Genomic DNA, 24,981 nt, shown 5'->3' with positions numbered 1-24,981 from the left:
AAAGGCACCTAATTATTGCGGCTGATTGCGATCTTTGAAGCCCACCTTTTCCGAATGGAAAAATGCCAAGGAATCGATTGGTGATAGTTTCATTCACCGGAATTGAGTATAAGTGTCCATTTTGCCCCATTTTCCCCTAAAAAACACTGTTTTTCTGAATCAAATAATGGTTTCAACTGATTGCGGCTAACCAACCAATTTTTTATTGATGTAGAATTGACAGGTGCATTCTATGGAGCATACCTCGATCTGTGTCTTTGACTGGAAGTGCCCATTTTGCCTCATTTTCCCCTAAAAATACTGTTTTTCTGGATTAAAAAATAGTTCCAACTGATTGCGGTTAACCAACCATTTTTTTCTTGATGTAGAATTTACAGGTGCATTCTATGGGACACACCTTGATTTGTGTCATTGAATGAAAGTGCCCATTTTGCCTCATTTTCCCCTAAGATACTATTTTTCTGAATGAAAAAATGGTTTCAACTAATTGCGGCCAACCAACCAATTTTTACCTGATGTAGAATTAATCCGCACATACTTTGCGGTGCACCTCGATATATGTCATTGACTGGAAGTGCCCATGTTGCCTCATTTTCCCCTAAAAATACTGTTTTTTCTGAATTAAAAATTAGTATCAACTGATTGTTGCATAGCTACCATATTTTTCTTGATGTAGAATTGGCAGGAACATTTCATGAGGCACAACTCGATCCGTTTCATTGACTGGAAGTGCGCATTTTGACCCATTTTCCCCTATTAATACAGTTTTCCTGGATTAAAAATAGTTTTAACTGATTGCGGCTAACCAACCAATTTTTACCTGATGTAGAATCAACCGGCGAATGCTTTGGGGCACACCTCGATCTGTGTCGTTTACTGGAAGTACCCATTTTGTCTTATTTTCCCCTAAAAATACTATTTTTCTGAATTATACAATTGTATCAACTGATTGCGGCTAACTAATCGATTTTTGCTTGATGTAGAATTAACCGGCACATACTTTAAGGTGCACCTCGTTCTGTGTCTTTGGGTGGTAGTGCCCATTTTGCTCCATTTTCCCCTAAACTACGGGTTTTCTGGATTTAAAAATAGCTTCAATTGATTGCAGCTAATCAATTTTTTTTTCCTGATGTAGAATCGACCTATGCATACTATGGGATACACCTCGCGCTACGCGTTTGTCTGAAATTGCCCGTTTAACCAATTTTCCCATAATTAGTACCAACTAATTGCGGTTAACCAAGCATTTTTTTTCCTAATGTGAAATTAATCGATGCATTATGACTGCCCATTTCCCCCTTTACCCCCTAAAACACTGTTTTTCTCGTTTGAGAAACTATTTTAACTAATTTAAGCTAACAAGCTAAGCAATTTAAGCTAACAGCTTAAGCTAACAAAACAAGTTTTTCCTCGTGTAGAATTGATCAGAGCATATTGTCAGACAAACTTTGTGTCATTGATGGGAGGTGGTCATGTTGTCCTATTTTCCACTAAAACACTGTTTAAGTTAGTTGGAACAAACTTTTTAACCCAGAAAACAGAATTTTAGGGGAAAATGGGGTGAAACGGGTAATTTCAGACTAACGCATAGCACGAGGTGTATTCCATAATATGCATAGGTCGATTCTATTTCAGGTAAAAATATTGGTTAGTTGCAATCAATTGACATTATTTTTAAATCCAGAAAACCCGTAGTTTAGGGGAAAATGGAGCAAAATAGGCACCACCATCCAAAGACACAGAACGAGGTGTGCCCCAAAATATGCGCCGGTTAATTCTACATCAAGCAAAAATCGATTGGTTAGCCGCAATCAGTTGAAACATGTCTTTAATTCGGAAAAATAGTATTTTTAGGGGAAAATGGGGCAAAATGGGTACTTCCAGTTAAAGACACAGATCGAGGTGCGTCCCAAAGTATGCGCCGGTTAATTCTAAATCAGATTGAAAATGGTTGGTTAGCCGCAATCAGTTAAAACTATTTTTAATCGAGGAAAACTGTACTAATAGGGGAAAATGGGTCAAAATGGGCACTTCCAGTCAATGAAACGGATCGAGCTGTGCCTCATGAAATATTCCTGCCAATTCTACATCAAGAAAAATATGGTAGCTATGCTACAATCAGTTGATACTAATTTTCAATTCAGAAAAAAACAGTATTTTTAGGGGAAAATGAGGCAAAATGGGCACTTCCAGTCAATGACATATATCGAGGTGCACCGCAAAGTATGTGCCGATTAATTCTACATCAGGTAAAAATTAGTTGGTTGGCCGCAATCAGTTGAAACCATTTTTTCATTCAGAAAATGAGGCAAAATGGGCACTTTCATTTAATGACACAAATCAAGGTGTGTCCCATAGAATGCACCTGTAAATTCTACATCAAGAAAAAAATGGTTGGTTAGCCGCAATCAGTTGAAACTATTTTTTAATCCAGAAAAACAGTATTTTAAGGGGAAAATGAGGCAAAATGGGCACTTCCAGTCAAAGATACAGATCGAGGTATGCTCCATAGAATGAACCTGTCAATTCTACATCAATAAAAAATTGGTTGGTTAGCCGCAATCAGTTGAAACCATTATTTAATTCAGAAAAACAGTGTTTTTAGGGGAAAATGGGGCAAAATGGACACTTACACTCAATTCCGGCGAATGAAACTATCACTAATCGATTCCTTGGCATTTTTCCATTCGGAAAAGGTGGGCTTCAAAGATCGCAATCAGCCGCAATAATTAGGTGCCTTTTTGGGTCGGTTTTTTCCCACTGTGCATGGGTTTGGTTCACTTTTTTTAGTTGGGCACTTCCGGCGGGACACCTGGAACCGATTCCGGAACACAACCGGTTCAGATATGGTCTGAAACTATTCTCCTGCCTACCGTTCATCAGGTTATCGAAAAAGCCGCTGTTTGATGTGTCGCATGCATGGGTTTGGTTCACTTTTATATTTGGCCACTTCCGGCGGGACACCCGGAACCGGTTCCGAAACACTACCGGTTCAGATATAGTCTGAGACCATTTTCCTACTTCCCGTTCATCAGATAATCGAAAATGCAGTGGTTTGATGGGTCGCATGCATGGGTTTGTTGCATTTTCATATCTGGCCCCTTCCTGGGGTACCGGTCCGGAACACCTAAATGGCCATAACTCCGGAACGGCTGGACCGATCTGAACCATTTTCAATAGGAAACAATGAGGCAATATACCGCATCGAATGAACCATCGGTCGTTGAAATCGGTTCATATTTACTATCTAAAAATGAGGTGACCTTTTTGTACACATACACACACACACATACATACACACACACACACACACACACATACATACACACAGACATCATCTCAACTCGTCGAGCTGAGTCGATTGGTATATAACACTTGACCCCTCCGAGGGCTCTATCAAATTTTCGTTTTTGGAGTGAACATATAGCCTTTCGGTACACCTTGGTGTACGAGAAAGGCAAAAAGGGGAAGCGAGACAAGACGCATCTCAAACTATACAGGCTAATTAGTCTTTCTTCAGTTTTGTTGAAGACTATGGAAAAGGTTCTTACATGAAAGAGCATCCCCTATTAGACTTCCAGTTTGCTTATCAATCTGGTAAGTCAACGGATACGACACTTCATTCGCTAGTAACAAAGGTGGAAAAAACGTTTTCAGCAAAAGTTTTTTGATAATGCCTAATATTCATCTATGAAGCGTGCCATGGAGAACAAAAACTTCGACCAAAAGAGAAATCACCTCTGAGCTGGGAAGTTCTTCTATAACAGTAAGCGCAAAGAAAGGTTGCCCTCAAGGAGGAGTCCTCTCACCACTAATGTGGTCCTTAGTTGAAGACGATCTTCTAAGAAGCTTGAAGGAAAAAGTTTTCGAAGTTGTGGGCTTTGCAGACGGTATAGTCATAATAGTGAGAGGAAAGTACGACGAAACTGTTTCGGAGAGAATGCAAAGGGCCCTAAACTATACACTTTCATGGTGTATTAAGGAGGGCCTTAGCATCAACCCGTCAAAAGTCGTAATTGTCCCTTTCACTAGGAGAAGGAAGATCAACCTAAAAGCTTTTCGGCTTGGAAGGATACACATTCATTCTAGTGATCGAGTCAAATACTAAGGTTTGATACTAGATGCTAAACTGAACTAGAATGCTCAAATTGAGTCCGTGATCGGTAAGGCAACAAGTGCATTCTGGTTATGCTCCAAAACTATTGGCAGGAAGTGGGGCTTGAAACCAAAAATGATAATGTGGATTTATACTGCCATAATCCGCCCAAAAGTGACGTATGCTTCGTTTTTCTGGTGGCCAAAAACAAAAGAGGCTACCACGACATCAAAGCTTGCGAAAATTCAACGTCTTGCGTCCATTGCTGTTATAGGAGCGATGCGAAGCACACCATCAAAATCTTTAAATGCAATTCTCAATCTGCTACCTTTGCACGAGTACGTGCAATTAAAAGCAGAAAAGGAATTGCTGAGACTTGAACGAGTTGAAAAGTTTATGCCAGGTGATCTTGTAGGTCACCTGAGCATTTCACAATACTTCCAAAATAGGCCAGTAATGAAAATGATTAAAGACTGGATGAAACCTATGGAGAACCATAATGTTCCCTACAAGTTGCACGAAACAACTCGTGCAGATTGGGAAGTCGGAGGCCCCACTTTTCGTCAAGGGTCAATCAAATTCTTTACAAATGGCTCAAATCGATAGCAGGAATCTACGGCCCTGGAATACACATTTCAGTGGCGATGGGACACTATCCTACGGTGTTTCTTGCTATTTTGAAATGCGCAAATATCTGCCTTGACAGAAAATACAGATATGCAAATATTTGTATTTTCTCAGATAAGTAAGCTGCACTACAAGCATTGTGCGCTTACAAATGTACTTCAAAGCTTGTCTGGGAATGCATTCTTTCACTGCGCAGGTTGTGCCAAGGGAATTCAGTAAACTTATACTGGGCAGTGGCATTGAAGGGAATGAAATGACAGACGAGCTTGCTAATTGTTCCAATTCACAGTTTGCTGGCCCAGAACCATTCTGCGGTATATCAAACTGTACAATAAAAATGCACCTGAAATGCTGGGCTGAGCAGAGGGTGATAGGGTATCGGGATGCTTCGTTGGCATAGTCCCCTCGTTCGGCCTATCTTATCGTTAACCAAAAACTTAAACAAACATGCCGAACTAGATATCGGAAAAGCTTTGCGCCGAACAACTGTAACATTTCGTTTCAATTTTAGCACTTTGGAGTATCAAAATTTTATGAAAATGTCACTTTGTTTAGCTTTTGTAGACGCCATGATTCTTCAGCTTAGTGGGTAGTCTATACACATGATCATAAATGGAATGATTCTGGAATAATTCGAATTGCTTTTTCAATAACTGAACATTTGATGCGACGGTCAAAGATGCTAGTTTGAATTTGTATGTTTGTTTTTAACGAATAATAATTATTTTACAAATTACATGTAGGCCGAATATTGAGGACATTTTTTTCACTATGTACCCAAATCTTGGCCCATCAGTAAAGTGACGTCAAAAACACCGATAAAGTGACGCCAACAACATTGCTTGCGTAAGAACCAGAAAGAACGAACAGAAAAATAGATTTTGTGTGCGGTGACTGTAAAAATATAACACAATAATCGGGTTGCATTGTTTTCGTTACTAAAAAAGAAAGAACTTTAGTTTAAGTGATTTATTTATAGTTTTTTGAAAATTTGGCTCCGAAAATGTAATTTGAAAGTATGATTGGTGAACAAACAGAGATAATACCTCAGCAGAAATATTGAAAAAATAAGATAATAAGTGGTTCTAGTGCATGGAAAGCAATAGGCCAACGTTGTATCCACTAAGAGGCCAATTTTTGTACCATAGACCAACGTCACCATCACATCGAATCTTTTCAACTTAGTTAAGTAAATTCTTGAATATTTACGTTAGTTTACTTCCAATTGGTGAAACATGCATTGCCTAGAGTGCGTAATAGGGTCAACATATTATTTATAGTGCTATTAATTCATGAGTTGTGATCAAAATTGTCAAGGCAGTTTGCAAATTAGGCCAAGGAATGATCCATATACCCTATCTAATTCGATGAATGTCAAAAATTGCAGTCAGTCAAAACGATTTATAATACCAAATGCATATATAACCAAAAAACTCTTAGAGCTCAACAAGAGAGCTCTATGTACATACACTGGCCTAGTAACTGGACACTGCCTGAGCAGGTATCACTTGAAAAAAATTGGCCATATTCAGAGTGATATCTGTCGTTTCTGTAATACGGAACGTGAAACCTCGGAACATCTGCTTTGCAGTTGTGGTGCTTTATACACGCGCTGGCAAAGATTTCTAAATAGTGGTTGCTTGCAACCCAGTGAGATCTGGTCTGTAAAACATGGGAAGGTCTTGGAGTTTATCAATTCCATTGCACCTGACTGGAGACGACGCGTCGTGGCAGAAGCTGATTACTTGACACATGGTAATTAGCTGGCTAGATGTGAATGTCAAAACGGGAAATGCCACAAAAGTTCAGCCTATTGGACGCAGTGGCTTAATTTCCCCAACAGGGGAGGGAAAAAAAATGTTATGTAGTTCCCTTCCTAAAAAAAATTTTTTTTGAGTATGTTCACGGACTTCTTAATTAGTTTTTCCGACTTTTCCAACCTATTTTCCTCATCAGTGGAAAACAATTATGGAAAAAAAAATCATTTGGTATTTTTTTATGAAGGGACAAAATTTGCCTATAATTTCACAAAAAAAAAATTTACGATGCTTTGTTCTTGAGTTTTGATTTTTCAAATTAGGTGAAAAATGTTTGTTTTCCACTAAAGTTTTCCGAAAAGTTAGTCGACCCAGATTTTTTTTTCAATTTAGTTTTTATTCATATATATATTAAACCTTACCTATGAAAAATTTGTTCGATAATGAAAAAAAAAAACAATTATGAAATGCAGAGATATCCTGGATCTTAAATTTTTTTTGCCTGTAAGAACACAACCAGCAACGGATAAGAATCAGGCCTCCAAACTAAGCACGTTTAACCCCACTCTCCCCAGCGCATACAGTTGAGAACCCTTGCATCCCCGCCTCGGTGTCGGTTCAAGTCAAGTCAAGAGACGACGACCCAAATGAAATCGAGGAATGCAATTGAGCACATCATCAAATGCAGCTCTGACATCGCCATCGCCGTCGGTCGGTTGGTCGAAGGCGAAGGAGCGAAGTGCGCTCGAATTGGATTGGGGTTGGGGCTAATTCCAACGACGACGACGACGCCAATGCAAAGGCCGCCTCCTGCTCGCTTGCTCGAATGCAATGTACGATGCAGCCCAACCAGACAAACCCAAGCTGGAAAGATGGCAGCGCAAATTTCATTGTAGATTTAGATTTTTCTCTTCCATACTTGTGTTCAACTACTACTCTCTGCTGGGAGCTGCTTGGGTGGAACTACTTGGTGGAATCGCTTCAGACCACGCCAAACGACTTGCCAACAAGGATAATTTAAAGTTTATGTTTGTGTTTTTAATACATCGGACCGTTCCGAATGGAAGAAAGATGTGCAAACGGTCGTGTGGATTACTGAGCTGCCCGGATCGGCGGCTATGTCTGGAGGAGTTTGCGAGATGCATTCCAAGCGTTTGGAGTTAGTTGGATGCTTTTTAATTTCTGCTGCTAGCTGCACTGGATGATAAGTGGTTCCCGGAGAGTGACTGCGAATTGAGAAGGAGGAGATCACTTTACAAGTATTCCGAGGAGAGAGAGCACGCTATGTCTGAACCAACAGATTATAAAAATTGAATGTACATCGGGTTTCTTTCCATAAAACGTCAGTATTCAAGCTATATTTTCATTTGCAGAAGGTTTAAAAATATTCTATCGGGGAAATTTTGATTTTTTCATCTTTTTGACCGTTTTTCATACAAATTTGCTTGAAATCCTCATTTTCGGTCATTTTCTCTCCCATACAAAATGTATGGAAAAATTTTCACCGATAGAATATTTTAAAACCTTCTGCAAATGAAAATATAGCTTGAATACTGATCTTTTATGGAAAGAAACCCGATGTACATTCAATTTTTATAATCTGCTGGTTCAGACATAGCGTGAGAGGAGAAGCTGCCCGTAAAATGAGATTATTTGTTTATTTCCAAGCTAAAAATTAAAAGCTCGAAATTGCATTTGAGAGTACTAAACGAACGTAAAGCTAATTAACTCCGAGGGTGGATGGAAGGAGATGAGAGCACTTTTCTGGGAGAAGCATTAATTGGGGTAATGAAACAGTTTCGGTAATTCGATAAGTGCACTTCTTTCCCACCTGCATCAGCGCCTGCGAAACAGTATTTGGAGCGTTGGACTTGATTTAGGATGCTTGTGCAAGGAATGTTGGTTCACTCCATTATGTAGAATACACTGAAATTCAGAATGGCAGCCTATTCATTGCACCATAAATAAATAGAAACGCTCCATAGTAAATCAAAAAGCGCTCCATAAAGTATGAACATATGTTCCATGAAAATGTGCAATGTTACCCATAAATAATTGAAAACGTTCCATACTTTATAAAAAATGTACCGGTAAAACATAAAATTTTCTCAATAAAAGTGAAATTAGGCACCAATAAATAATACTGAAATGCTCCATAATAAAATACAAATGCTCCATAGAAAATTACAATTGTACACATAGAAAATTGAATATTGCTCCATAGAAAATAGATGAATTCTCCATAAGTATTATCAAACTGCACCATAGAAAATATGAATTGCTCCATGAAAAATTGAAAATCCTCCATAGATAGCATATTTTCATAATTTAATTCGACAGGGTGGTGCAGTTTGATAATACTTATGGAGTATTCATCTATTTTCTATGGTGCAATTTCATTTTTTTTATGGTGCAATTTAATTTTTCTATGGAGCAATATTCAATTTTCTAAGGGTACAATTTTTATTTTTCTATGGAGCATTTGTATTTTATAATGGAGCATTTCAGTATTATTTATTGGTGCAATATTTCACTTTTAATGGGAAAATTTTATGTTTTACCGGTACATTTTTTATTAAGTGTGGAACGTTTTCAATTATTTATGGGTAACATTGCACATTTTCATGGAACATATGTTCATCCTTTATGGAGCGCTTTTTGATTTTCTATGGAGCATTTGCAATTTGTTATGGTTGCAATAACCTTTTGCCATTCAGAATTTCATACTAGGAAGCTTTAATACCGGGGATGGCCTAAATGTATGGGATTGGCAACTTTTTTTCTCTCACGAAAGGCTAAAATATAAACGACTCATAAAAAAGTGATCATTTTCCGTAAAAAATCAGAAATTGCCAATAAAGAAGTAGGGGTGGGAGCAATAATAAACTATAAAATTTCCATAAACAAATCAAAAAGTGCATAAATAAATCAAAATTTTCCATAAATAATTGATTTTCGAGCAATAAAAAACTTCGGAATTTCCACGAATAATTCAATAATTGCAATAAATAACTACATTTTTTCCACCAAAACAGTTAAAATTTTCCATAAATAAATCTGATTTTTCCATAAAAAATTTACAAATTCCCAATTGAAAAACATCAAAAAAGCAATTGAAAATTTAGCAATAAATAGGAACTGATGAGCAAGGTAAAAGTACCGGCTGAGCCATGCGGCGAAGCCGCATAGAGGATTGAGGAACTGAGGCGGCAGAAGGCCGCCGATGTTTCCGAAATCCGATGCGCCGTAACTGCGTCGATTCGGTTCTAGGCAATCCACAGATCCAAGAATTTGCCCGGTATAATGCGAACAGAGATGTTATCCCTTTTTTAAGTCCGACGAGCGTTAGCGAGTTCGGACAGCAAGCGATTGTCTGTTAAATTGCACAATAGTTTCAGTCTTTCTATCATAGTTCTATAATGTAGTATGTTCGAAAATTTTTGTTGGAAAAAATATAGTTTTTTATTGCAATTGTTGATTTATTTGTGGAAATTCTGACATTTTTTATTGCTAGAAAATCAATTATTTATGGGAAGTTTCGATTTATTTATGCGCTTTTTGAATTGTTTATGGAACTTTTCTAGTTTATTATTGCTTCCACCCCTAATTATTTATTGGTAATTTTCGAATTATTTATGGAAACTTTTTAATTTATTATGGGACGATTAATTGGCTGCCCTCACGAAAATGTTCGACATGCTGTAGCTTTTCATAGAGTGCATAAAAAATACTCAAATTTAGACTGTTTGTTCACTTATTAAATGTGCATGATTGGTACAAATTTGAGCTCGACTGGTTAATCTTTCGCGAAGTAAGAATCGCTCTGGCTTTGCATATTGTTCTGGCGCAATTTTTTAAATTATTGATGCAGGATTTTCTAAAATCTCTTGTAGATCTAATATAGGTCAGAATTTTTGATGGAGCTTGATAAACTGTTCATTTTTAAGAATAATAGTCATTATTATAAACGTTCGGTGTGCTCCACTGTAGTTGGAAACTGATGTTTAGTGGCTTTTCAGTCTTGACAAAATCAAACGCTGTTATTGAGAGATTCTGGAAACGTTTTTATTGGTATAAATTTTTCATAATATCCTTAAAAAAAATAAAAATATTTTTACCAATAGTTTCACAACCACACTGGACAAGAACACTGCAACTATTGGTAAAAATCAATAAAAACATTTCCAGGAGCCCTGAAGATCCCAAACGGACCGAAACGTCGGACAAAAAAAAATAAAAGCGTTTTGATTTTTTCAAGACTGAGAAGCCACTAAACATCAATTATTAATAACTAATTAGGTAACAGCGTAAGCAGCTGATTAAATATTATTCTGGTTTAACGTCTCGATCACCAGGCTTTGATTTCTTTGTTTGAAATATTATGAGACATTCCAATAATCACATAATAATGACTTGCGCAGTTGTTTGATGCGTTTAAAGCCCAAGTAACAATTTTAATTTTATCAAAGTTTTTTAGCGATTCAAAAACCCTAAACATAAAACCATTGATGCCGACTTGAAAATGCTCTCGAGTTCTTGTATGCCTCAATAAGCCCACGTTCTGACTAGTTGGCCCAGTCTTATTAGGGTCTACAGGACTTCGTATGCAAACCGGCTTAGGATTTCGGGTTGTATCATATTTATATCTTTCTTCGAATTTCGACTGTTGGTGATTATGTTGGAAGGGGAATGGCGTAAAAGTGGCGCCAAAACGGGCAACTGCATCGCTGTTCTGCGACCCGGATAGTTTTTCGGATATTTTTCGGATATTTTATCCCATCCATCCGCCGCCGGCGGCAGACGATACGTTACGTCTAGGACAAATGTGGCCTATGCTGTGGGCTCATACTTACGACAAAACGGAGCATAGTTAATTCCCAGAAGAAGGCGCAATATAGCGACCGAAACGTCGGATGAAAGCTTAATAATCCGTTTTTGAGTTATTCCTCCAAAGACTGAACGCCATTCCCCTTCCAACATATTTATATCGTATCCCCGATACAACCTTCATCTTATGACTTGTCAAATATTTATTTTGATTATTTTTCACTCTCAATGTTCGATGGTCAGAATAAATTATGCTTGGTTGTTTATCCAGCCATCAATTGGAAAGATGCCGATGTGGAATTCAGGTTTGTTTTCCTATACGGTGGATTTTCGACTGGATATCACCTAGGGGCAGTTTTTTGTATTGGCTCGGCAGTCTTATTTAATTATAAAACGAACTGCAATTTCCTCGCTCCGACGTTTCAGTCCTGGTTTGGGACCTTCTTCAGGGATTCATTATCCCTGAAGAAGGTCCCAAACCAGGACCGAAACGTCGGAGCGAGGAAATTGTAGTTCGTTTAACAATTAAATAAGACTGCCGAGCCAATACAAAAACTGCCCCTTTGTTTTCCTATTTAATAGTGTCAGGAGACATGCCACTGAAAATTTGTGGTGAATGTGACTGTGATAATGACAAAAACTAAATCAAATGCATTTAATTTACTCGGTGGAATTGGGTGCAAAAAAGGTTTTTTCAACACAGCGGAGTTTAAAAGACATTATGTAATTTTTCTGACAAAATAAAATGATGGAAACGTGTTGTATGGTTTAATTTGATCTTAAGCTGTACGTAAAATCATAAAATTGAGTAATGATTTTTCTGTATTTACATAAATTATTCCGGCTAGGCGACATATTTTTCTGATAAAACTCTGTGTTCCTGATGATTCCTCCAATAGGGCTAACCCTCCTGAGGTGGTCATAACTGAGCTCATGATAGAACTAGCGGTTTTATCACAGCATTTTGTTGGCCCATGTTACGGCCACGAAATCTTTTGTTGGTTTTATGCATTGCTTCACAGTTTTGTGTATTTGTTTACAAAAAAAAATCTCTCCGACAACAACCGCAAATGCAAGTTTTATTGAAATGGTATATAATAAGTGATAAAAACAATTCATGTCTACTTGCAAGTCTTCAACTGAAGATGTTTATAGCAGAAGTTATAGGATAGTTTTATGGAACGCCAAAGGTGCAAAGTAAAAACATACCACATAAAACTAATTTAGAACAACTAGCTTTTTTACATGCTCATATAAAACCAGGATAAAACATGAATAAACCTTCAAGGCATGCTGATTGTTACTTGGGAAGCATCCCCCAAATGGCGTTTTATTTTAATATCATTGATAAATTTGATAGGAGAGTATGTAAAGAAATCAAAATTATATTGAGTTAGATCCCCAAAGCATCATTTTGATGTTCAGTTAGTCTTTGGGAAGTATCAAGATCCGTTATAAATTCTATTACCCATTTTGTTGGTTTTATGATGGTTTTTTAGTTTATTCAACTTATACATCTGGCTTGTGTTGTAAAGGTATAAATTATGAAATGACTGGAGAAAATAATGATAGATTTCTATAAAAATAAGTTATTGTAATGAGATTTTTTATAACGCATATATTACTATTATTATCTTTATTAACGAGATTTTCAGCCCAGGGCTGGTTCATCTCGGAACGCATATATGAGATATCATGTAGAACTTCTCGTAATTTCTCGATAATGTTTATAAGTATTTCTGAAAATTTTTAAAGTGCATCCCCGACGGGAACTTCTGGCTTGAGCTTAGATACAATTTTAGGGAGAATTCTTTGTTAAGTTCCATCAGCAGTCATAAGAAAATCGATGGCAATAGTCTTCTTTTGTCCGCGTGGAAAATTCCAACAAAAAACCTGGAGAAATCCATGGAACTAATTCACTATTTTTGCCAGTGCTGTCATGATTAAACCAGAGAAGGTTACAAGGTATCAAAATCTAGGTGACTCTATACAGGAAATGACTTCAGTATGACGCCCTAAAGGGCCATCCATTAAGGTCGTCACGGTCCTAGGGGGAGGGGAGTTTGTGAAAGTGTGACAAGCAATGTATAAGGTACAGTAAAAACCCGTACGAAGGGGAGAGGGAGGAGTCTTAAATTCTCAATTTTAGCGTGACGTACTTAATGAATGCTCCCTAAGAACAATAGTTGGATGGTATTTTCGAACATGGACAATAATTCTTAAGTAAAAAAATATTAAAATCACCATCGAGTGAAGTACGATATCATTCAGTTTCTTTTCATCTTTAAAATATTGAATTTAAAATATTTCAAAAAGAAGTTAAAATTGATCAGGCGTCCGATATTTTTGAGCAATTTGGAAGTATCACCACAAACCTTTCTCTTCAAAGAAAAATGCATCAGAATTGAAGTCTCTAAAATAAAAAAAAAACAATAACTATCTTTTCAAGCACCTAGGAGCATAATACGGGTGAGTAAATGTAAAACATGATATATTATTATAAGCATAATTCTCGTACATACTAAATTGTGTCATAAAACCATTTCCGATCCTTTGCCACTAAATCTTGAGATCTGTTTTTTTTCTCAAATTCTGACTTTAAAACGTTTACAAAACAATTACCGATTATTATCGGTGATTGGCTGTAACATACTACATAGTTTTTTTTTCTTAACTATATAATATTTTGTCGAGCAAATAATAAATTAATGTTAAAACTATCATGGTCCTCAAATCAAAGCCTCTCAGAAAAAAAAAACAAAGAAATTGTTGGTCATAAACCAAATACTCTGTGAGAATTTAATAAAAACGAATGATGATTCATGGTAAGAATGTTGCACTCATTTTTTTTTTTGCACTCATCATTATACAATCTTTTTGTCTCCGTTTAAAGCGAAAGAGCAGCAGTCTCGAACAAAGAAATTGCGAAAGAGTAAACAAAAACATAAAAATAATAATTTAAAAAAAATTGCTGGCTGGAGGAATCGCCGAAGACAACCGTGCATATAACTCGGAAGGAACGGATTTAACTATTTCTAAAGCCTGTATGAATTTTTGAAGGATGTTTTTAAGAATCCTTATAGAAATGTCTGTTCTGAAACTCGTGAAAAAATTCTTGAAATAATTAAAGAATCCCCAAGAAAATTTCAGAAGAAATCACAGAAGAAATTGTCAAAACGATTGCTAAAGAACTACATCTTTTTTTATTCCTGAAGAAATGTCTGAAAAATGTTCTTGTCAGGTAAAGGTAGAAATCTCTGGATGGATATCTAGATGAATGCAAGGGAAATACCTAAAGAAATCAGAGGAAGATTTTCAGAAGAAGACAACTTCTTGGGAAATATCTGGTGGAACTCTGGTATCTGGGAAAACGCCTCTGGGATGCCTCCAGATCGTTGAATGTATTTCTGTAGGAATATCTGGATGAACCCATGCAAATATTCCTTTCATTATGTATTGAGTAGTTTTCATAGAATTCCTGTGGATTTTCCTAGGATATACTTCTGGATAAACTACAGAAACAGATCCTAAAGAAATCTACGGAAAAAAAAATCTTACAGGTATTCCCAGGATCCTGGGAAAAAAATCAGAGATAATAGTTAAATATCTGGAGGAATTCCTGAAGAAATCTGTACAAATTTCTGCAAAGTCTCTTGAGAAATTCTTGCTGGAATCACAAAAACCATGCAAGAAACTCTGGAGAAATGCCTAAAGATATTCTTGAAGATATTCTTTGGGGGAAGTCCATAGAAAAATCCTAAAGAAATTCCCGATAGAGTTCTTTAACTGTACGGATTCTAAAGAAATAATTGGATATTTAAAAACACCTGAGAAATTTTCGAAGGAATTCTTGGAAGAATGTCTGATAAAATCCCTGAAAAACAAACGTCTGAAGGAATTGTTGAAGAAATTTCTGTAGGAATCCATGGAAGAAATTTCAAATTGATCCTTGTGAAAATCTCTAAAGGATCTACGAAAAAAGGTTTGCAAAACAACCACTGACTAACTTCAGCAAGAATGCTAGCAACATTGTATAAAGCAATCCATTGATTAATTTCTAAAGGAATCAATGAAAAAATCTTTTAAGAAACTTCCAAAAGAATCCATGCAGCAATTTTGGAAGGAACTCATGGAAGGTTTTCTGAGGCAACTGAGGAATTCTCGAAGAAATTCCCATAATCCCAGGTGGAGTATCCGAAGAGCAATCATGATAAATTTCTGAAGAAATTCATGGTTGGATTTCAGAATCAATATTTGAAATATGTCCTTAAAGAATCTCTGGAAAGATTTATGGAGTAACGTGTGCGAGATTTTCTGAAATGAGTTCTTGGAGAATTATGTTAAGTAGCCCATGCATGTAAACAAGTTATTGGAGAAGCTTCTGGAAAAATCTTTTGAGAATTTAATGAATGATCCGAACAACATTTTGAGTTTCCGCCAGTCGGGGTGACACTGGGCCTGAGGGTAACTTTGGGCCAAAAATCAAGAACGATGTATCGCTCAAAATACAAACATTTGTTAAACTAATTATCAAAAAGTGGATAGTAAATGGTAAATACAACTTGCGTTGTCCATCCGCTGTAGAAAAAAGTCTCATTTTGTTGATTTTTCATTAAGGAAACGTGATGTTAATATCATGGCTAAGCATTCTGTAAAGAGCTGAACACCGGAAATGTAATGAATTGCTATGATAAATTGAAAATGCACGCATATCAGTTTCTAAGTAGATGATGAAGAAATATTTCTTTCGTCTTTTGAGAATGCTAGTTGGAGTTATATCTAAGGGATAGCGGATGTACTGTAATGGATCATTGGTCGTTTACAATGAATGTGGTCAAACTTTCACGTTTGTTTGTCTGTGATGTTATTTGAAAGTAACTAGACACTAGGCTGTCCCAAAAAAATCGATGTACGAAAAGTCCAGGTGTTCAACCCTTAAATGAAAGATATACATATTTGAAGCATTTTTGTAGAACATTTCGATTATCTAAAAAAAATGTTTAGAGGTTCCGCCAGGGCTGGTAAAAGGTCCCGGTTTTTGGGCATTTTTCATCAACATTTACCCTAAAAAATACATGTACTATTTTTTTATATTCAACCATGAAAGTTTTATCTGATAGTACCATTCATATGCGCCTGTTCTCTAAAAAAATATTTATTTAAGGATTTGAAAAAAAAAAATTTTAGAATTTTAATGAAAAAATATCATTTTTAAAAATTGTTCTGGCGGGACCTCTAAACGATTTCTTAGAAAATCGAAATGTTCTACAAAAATGCGTTTTTTTTTCATTTAAGAGTTGAGCACAATAACTTTTCGAACATAGATTTTTTTTGGGACAGCCTACTAGACACTGCTAGGTTGTGCATAAGCATCTATACATTCACTAGTTTTGATTTGCAAGCGACATTTCCAAACATTGAACTATTTTCTTGAATTTTAGTGTTTGGCCCAATCTCACCCTCTAGAAGTGTGAAATTGGACCAATTTAAATTAGGCTATATTATTGTCAAAATTAAAGTTTAAGCATTTATACTTTAATCAATCCTAAACAATATAAAAATTACACATGTATCTACTGAATTCAACATTGATTTAGAGCTGAAATATTTTTATATCGACCTACAAAGGCATCGACTATGCAATTTTGGCCCAATGACGGTTTAATGATTGTAGTTAAATATTTGTTTTAATTTTTTTTCCTTTGATTTTAAGGAACACCATTTTGAAATGTATTCAACTCTCTTCATCGTTTAACAATCAAAGAATGATTGGGGACAAAAATTTAAAAATGGTTATTGTTACGATACAATACTAAATAAACAATGACATCTGAAATGTGACCGAAACATCAATTTTTCAACGTTTTAAAACAATATGTAAATATGCCTTAAAATCCACGATAATACATTGCTAAATATCAGTCAAAAATATAAAAGTTCTGATTGCCCAGGCAAGAACAAATATAAAAATGCTCAAACTATATCCCGTCGTTTCAAAAAAGTCTGAAGAGATCCCAGGTGTTTTTTTTTTTTTGAAGAGTGCCAATACGTTTTGGAGCTTCGGAGGGCTTCCGTGAGTTTAGGGGAAGTGTACGGGGACCCCAAGAGTTTCAGCTCATTTCAAGGGGCTTCAAAGTATTTCAATGGGTATGATAGGGCTTCTGTAGGTTTTAAGGAGCGTCTACGAGGGATTCAAGATTTTGTTGGGGAGGGGGTGGGGCTATGTTTACAAGCCGTTTCAAGGCATTTCAGTAGATTTTAGGGTGCCTTAGGGACTTCCAAGGGGTTTCAGTAGAGTTTTGAGAAGTCTACAGAGCTTGAGAAGTTTCATAACGTTTCTGTGGATTTCAGGAGAATCTAGTGGGCTCCAGAGGAGGGTTTCAATGGAATGGCATTTCAGTGGATTTTAACTGTGCGTGCAAAGCTTATTCGTAATACGGTGAGAGATCACTATTTACACTTGCAAATTCGATACTCAAGGAAGTTCTTGAAGACACTAAACAATCATTAAACTCACTGCTGGGCTTACACTAATTGCATGAGGTTGTGTGGGCATAAACTTTGTTCATAGTTCTTCAAATGATCACTAGTTTAATTATGCTTTTAGAGATTTCTTCGATGCCATTAGACTTCCTGTCGCTCAAAATTTTTACTCGGCTGAAACGCCATTAAACTCCTCCCTCCATCTCTGTTCCGTCAAACTTATATAAACCTCACCTTAAGCCACCCAAGTTCTCTGAACGCAATGAAATTCCACATATGAAATGTTTCCCTAACGGAAGTACCTAGGCAGATTAAACCTAATTCTACATAAATAGAGATTCCAGTGCATAAGAGTTCTTTATCTTCTTTAGCAATCTTTGTTTATCAGTTATCTGTACTAGGTTCATAACAATTTACTTCACTTCTGTCTATACCCACAAGCAAACTCATCCAATTATCTAAAATAGCCAAAACAATCCTCGAACATTAAGCCAAATGTTTTCACCTCCCCAAAAGAATTGTCCGACTAATTACTAATTATATCACTTCTAATCACAATAACTCCAGCCGTTCTGGTCAAGTGACATCGTTTTGCCGATTTCGGGTCGAGCGAGAAAACTGCGAGGAAAGTACCCCGCCACCGTTCAAGTCTCGATTGATTGTTGAGGTAAACATCCAACAAAACATGCCCCAAGGGGTCACGTGCCACCGGTCCTAATTAGAGATTAATTTCCTGCTCGGTTTCCTCAGTAAAAGAGTCGTACAGCTCTCGAGGAAGAAGAACAAGAACAGGAACAAGACAGTAGTGAGATGGTTTTGGTGCTTGCCATGAAAAACAGAATACCCACTACCGGAAACAACTCTCACCCCACCCTTTCGTACACCCCGTCTTCTTCCGTTTCATGGACGGACGCTTTTTTTTTATTTATTCGTTTGTCTTTGAGCAAAGCCGGCAGAGGGATAATTGAATTGCCACCCGTGAGAACCCGACACGAAAGCAAAACGTCACCGACCGGCCGTCGTCGTCGTCCTCCGTCGAGAAACAATCTAACAATCTTTATTCACATTTACACCCGGTAGCGCTTTGCATAAATGAGAAGCTTCCTTTTCCGGTGATTCTACAATCCGATTCGCTCCCGCCCTTCACCTTACCTGCACTGGCAGTGCTGCATTTTTCTGTTTTTTTTTTTTCCTTGGACTTCGGAAGCACAGTCAGTGTATTCGATGACTGCGGACAACGACGACGTGGGATGGTCCATTAATTCCAATCAAAGCTTGAGCCACTGAGCTACGCGTCCGTCGCGTGGTTCGTCGTTTCATGAAAGGAAATGGCAAAGGGTGGATGGAGCGGTAAAACGACAAATGTGCACAATGAAGTCAAAAATTGGATCCTTGGGAGTTTTGAAGAAATTTCGGTAATCACCGCTTAAAGACGGAATTCTTCTTCTTATTATTATTCTTATTCTTCTTCTGCTTCTTCTTTATGGCTAGACGTTCACATTGGAACTTGGCCTGCCTCTCTTCCACTTAGTGTTCTTGAAGCACTTCTACAGTTATTAATTGAAGGTCTTTCTTTGCCTGCCATTGCATGAATTTGTATATTGTGAGGCAAGTACAATGATACTCTATGCCCAGGGAGTCGAGAAAATTTTCCCGAACGGAACGGGAATCGCACCCGCCGTCTCCGGATTGGCGATCCATAGTTTTAACCACTAGGCTAACTGGCGACGGAATACCGCTTTTGAATCGTATACAGAAGATCTTGAGCTCAATCGCTGGCCAATACCTCTCCTTACACATTTAGAAAAAATCACCGACTTCGGTAATGTTTTACCGAAATCTCAACCGTTAAGTTTGTTTTATAGGAAAAAATCGGTAAAGGTAGCAACTTTTACCGAAGTTCGTTAGAGTTTGACAGATAAAGGATAACATTTTACCGAAATTTGTTAATTTTTTACAGAATATCGTTGAAAATCCATTACCGAACGCTCAGCGGTTAAGATTTCGCTAAAAATTATCGAACGCGATTAGCTGTGTAAACTTTCATATTTGAGACGCTGAACTATTTTAAGGCCATTCTAAGTCTCAGTTGAGACGGAGCGCCAAGATGAAGAAAATTATAGGTAATTTAAGGACGTATCGAATGAGCTGCCGAAAAGAAACAAACCACCATTCCAAGCGAGGAGGTTTGAGGAGGGGAGGAACGAGCAAATTGCGAGATGGCGTTTTCCTGTGGGATGCATCCCGCTGTGTGTAAGAAAATAGCCCACGGTTTCGACATGGTACAAGTAGGTACAACGATGGAACGGCAGAGAAGGAATCAGTAGTGATAGCTTCGGTGGTATGGCATTTTTACTTCGGTGGAAGGCACAAAGAACGTGAGCTGGTAAGGAAATGGCGATGGACGGACATTCATCTCACGTTCAAATCTAATTAGCAAGGAGAGGAATTAATTGCAACACCAATTAATTAGCATACATGAAAAATGTGCTGTTCCTGCTGGGCTTCCGCAGTTTGCGATATGGTCAGCGGTTCTCAGAAGAGGGGAGGAGTGTTTATTTTTATGTAAGTGATATACTTTGTACTGTGATATTACAAAGTTTTGCAGATATTCTACCCCTTATCGTAATTCGTAATCGAAACCATACATAAGGCATCAAAGCATGAGCTTAAACTTGATTGACCGTCCGCAGAAACTCTTCCGGTATGCATCGTCACATTTATGTTGGTTATCTCTATTTTTTTAGACAAGTATGGCGCCTACTGTATCAGAGGTCAAGTGGGGTAATTCGCCATTTATAAAACATTTATCGCTTTCAATGATAAATAGCCTCTTTTGTTAGCTTGAGCTTAAGCTTGATTGACCGCCCGTGGATGCTACTTCAGTGTCACCAGACCAGCTACACTCACACAAAGTACCAATGAGATATCTGCCGGGGATCAAGCAGTCATCTTCAGTGTATGAGCATTGGTGATCTTCTATTTTTAGACGACAATGGCGCCTGCAACTCAGGTTGTAGATCAATGTGAGGAAGGAAGTGATAATTGTAGTCGTTTGTATCCACAGCAGACCGAATATACCTCCATTGGCGTAGCTAGGGGGGGTTCCAGGGGTACCTGGCATCCCCTAGAACAAATTTGGCACCCCCTAGAATTTTTCCTTGACAGTCACCTAAAATTTAAAACTTATTACAATAATACTAATATTATTTAATGGAACATTTGAACAAACCTTAAGTACACTTTAGCGTTTTGAATACATATTGGTAAAAACAATCAACATACTTCTCCATGGATTCCTTCAGAAATACCTCTGTCTATTCATACAGTGATTTCTCTAGACTTGCTGTATGGATTCCTCTCGATATTTCTTCAATAAACTTCCCTTAGGATTCTCCAGGCAGTCCAGATGGGGTTGCACATACTAAAAATATCTTCAAAGATTGGTCTTGCGATTTCTTATAGGATTTGTTTGAAAATCCTTACTTTGATACCTGGGATTCCTTTAGGAAATACTGGTGGTATCATTCAAGACAATCTTCAGAAGTTCCTCTAGTGATTCTTCCAGGAATTTCTTCAGAGATTTTATTCAAAGATTCTTCCAGAAATTTCTCATAGAATTCCTCCAGGAGCTTATATTGGCCTTTCTCCGGGAATTGTTGCTAGGATTCCTCAAGCAACTCCTGCTGCGATTCTTCCAGCAATTTTTCTTAGAACTGCTTTAACAATGTTCACTGTGGTACCTTCAGGTATTCTACTAGGGAAGTTCTTCCGGAAAATCTCCCCAAGATTTTTCCAAGCATCCCATCGGTGATTCCAGAGATTTCTTCAAGGATTTATCCAGGACTTCCTCCAGAGATTCTTCCAAAAATTCCACAGGGGATTTCTCCAAAAACTTCTTGACCTTCCTCCATGAATTCCAACTGGAATTCTACAAGCAATTCTCATTAGAACTCCTTCAGAAATACTTCTAGGGATTGCTCTTGGCATACTTACTTACTGCAATACTTTTGAGAAATCTTCCTGAGATTTCTCCAGAAATCCCTCCTGCGATTCCATCAGGGATTCCTCCAGTATACTTCTACCGATTCTTTCAAGGAGAGCTGTACATATTCCTCCGGCATTCCTGTTCTAGGATTCCTCTAGAAATTACTCCTCCTCCCGGAAATCTAGGAATTCCTCTGGATATACCAGCTGGGATTCCTCAAGCAATTCCTGTGTTTATTCCAGTTATTCTTCCTCCAGAAATTCAAACTGTGGTACTTCAAAAACGGATTCTTCTAGAGCTTTCTCCTGGCTTTTTGCTGGGATCTTTCCAGGCAAACATCCTGGAATTCTTGCAGAAATTCCTTTGATTGTTCTACCACGGATTTCTCCAAAGACTCATCCAGGAATTTCTTTAGAGATTTTATCCAAATAATTCTCCAGAAATTCCTTTTGGCCTTCCTCCAAGAATACCTCAAACACCTTCTCCTGCGGTTCTTCCAGCAAATCCTCCAGAAATTCTTACTATGATACGTACAGAAATTTTTCTAATGATTCCTATACGAATTTATTTTACCATTGTGGCTGGAAGTCAACTGGAAGTCTTCCGGGAAATCTTCCTGAGGTTTCTTCAGAAATTCCTTCTGCGATTCCTCAGGGCCTTTGCTATAGATGCTTCCAGAACACCTCTACCGGTTCTTGCAGGAACTTCTCTAGGTATTTCAAGATTTTTTTCCTTGGATTCCCCCAGGCATTCCTGATGAGGTTCCTTTAGAAATTCCTGTATAGTTTGCGGCAGCCTATTTATTGCACCCATAAATAAATAGAAACGCTCCATAGAATATCAAAAAGCGCTCCATAAAAAATGAAAATATGTTCCATTGAAATGTGCAATGTTACCCATAAATAATTGAAAACGTTCCATACTTTATAAAAAATGTACCGATAAAACATAAAAATTTCTCATTAAAAGTGAAATTTTGCACCAATAAATAATACTGAAATGATCTATAACAACATACAAATGCTCCATAGAAAAATACAAATGCTCCATAAAAAAATACCTATGTATTTGTACCCATGGAAAATTGAATATTCCTCCATAGAAAAATAAAATTGCACCATAAAAAATTGAAATTGCACCATAGAAAATAGACAAATGCTCCCGAAGTATGTATTATCAAACTGCACCACATAAAATACAATTTACTCCATAAAAAATTGAAAATTCTTCATAGCTTTAAACAATTGGAAAACTAAAGCAGTGCAATGTGAAGCAATTCAGCCCTGTCGAATCAAATTATGAGAATATGCTATCTATGGAGGATTTTCAATTTTTCATGGAGCAATTCATATTTTTCATGGTGCAGTTTGATAATACTTATGGAGAATTCATCTATTGTCTATGGTGCAATTTCAATTTTTTATGGTGCAATTTAATTTTTCTATGGAACAATATTCAATTTTCTATGGGTACAATTTTAATTTTTATGGAGCATTTGCATTTTTCTATGGAGCATTTGCATTTTATTATGGAGCATTTAAGTATTATTTATTGGTGCAAAATGTCACTTTTAATGAGAAAATTTTATGTTTTACCGGTACATTTTTTTATAAAGTATGGAGCTTTTTCAATTATTTATGTGTAACATTACACATTTTCATGGAACATATGTTCATTCTTTATGGAGCGTATTTTGAATTTCTATGGAGCATTTGCAATTTGTTATTTGTTGTTGTTCTCATGGGATTCCTCCATGAATTCCTCTTGGTCTTTCTCCAGGAATTTCAACTGGATTTCTGAAGCTATTCCTGCTGTGGTTCCTCCAGCAATTCCTCCTAGGACTCCTCCGAAAATTCTTACTGTAATACCTCCCGGAATTATTCTAGATATTCTTCTAAGAATTTCTCCAGCAATTTCTTCAGAAACTTTCTGGGACTATTCAGGGCAATTTTCCTAGGAACCTTGCTTTCGGTGTATCCTCCTAGAAATCCTAGAGGATCCTAGGATTTTTCCAAATATTTATCATTGGATTCTTCCAGGAACTCCTCTTGGCTTTCCTCCAGGAACTCCTCCGGGGATTCCATGAGCGGCACCTGCTGTAATGTTTCAGCGATGCCTCCTGGATATCATCTTGAAATTCTAATTATGATACCTGCAGGAATACCTCTAGGGTTTTTTCCTGCTATTCTTGCTGGAATTCTTCTAGGCATTTTCCCTAGGATACTTCCAGAAATGCTGTTGATTTTTCCAGAGATTTTTCTAAAGAATCATCCAGCGATTCATCTAGAGTTTTTATTCATGGATTACTCTAGAAATTAATCATGTAATACCCGGAACTCCTCTTGGTCGTCTTTAAGGAATTCCAGCTGAAGATATCCCGATAGAAATCTCTAGAGGAATTCGAGATAGAAATCTCTAGAGGAATACGAGTTCCTGGAATAGTAGGAAATTCCAGAGAAATGCTAGGAGGTATTACTAGAGAAATCTCTTGTCAATTCCTTTAGGAATATACGAAAAAAAAAACTTGTAATTAAGGCACAGAATATTGCTAATTAACAAATTGAGAGATGAATTTAAAAAAAAATCGAGTTCTGGTGAGATTCGTACCCACGACTCCGTATTCGCTAGACCGCAGTATGGCCATTTCATGGGCCATTTATTTGAGGGTTCTTTCGGCATGGTTTTCATTTTAATTTCTGTGGTACTTTCATTAGAATTTAATCATCGCTTTCTTTGGATTTTTTTTCTATAATTCCTCTGAAATTATTTCCACAATTTCTTTTTCAGTTATTGTGCAAATTTCTCAGGCAATTTTATCATGATAACTTTGTAATTCTTTATGATTTAATTGCATTTATATTTATTGCTTCCGAAAATGGCTTAATTGGAAATTCAGAAATTCTAAACTGGCATTGCTCGAAAAAAGTTCTATGGAATTCTTGACAAATTCCCAATGAAATTGTCCGATAATCTTCCAATAAATTAACCTTAGAACATTCAAAGCAGTTACCAAAAGAATTCACATAAGAATTACCAGTGGAATTCCTGAAGAAAATATTTAGGCTTTTGAAAGAAATTGGTCAAATCCAATATCAAAATAAATTGCCAAAATATATTCTATAAAAATTTCCATAAACATTCACAAAACAAATTTCTAAGAAATTCTCAAAGAGTTTTCCGAAATCATCAAAGGATTTTCTGAA

General features: G+C 36.9%; 1 protein-coding gene across 1 annotated transcript in view; it reads left to right on the top strand.

The window, feature by feature from the left end:
- The window catches only part of LOC109413053 (uncharacterized), a 554,573-nt gene that overhangs the window by 92,189 nt on the left and 437,403 nt on the right, over nt 1-24,981 (top strand). The window lies entirely within an intron of this gene.

This window comes from Aedes albopictus, chromosome 2, assembly GCF_035046485.1.
Source record: "Aedes albopictus strain Foshan chromosome 2, AalbF5, whole genome shotgun sequence".
NCBI lineage: Eukaryota > Metazoa > Arthropoda > Insecta > Diptera > Culicidae > Aedes > Aedes albopictus.
The sequence above is the reverse complement of the archived record's forward strand: the minus strand, read 5'-3'. Positions and strand labels throughout refer to the sequence as shown.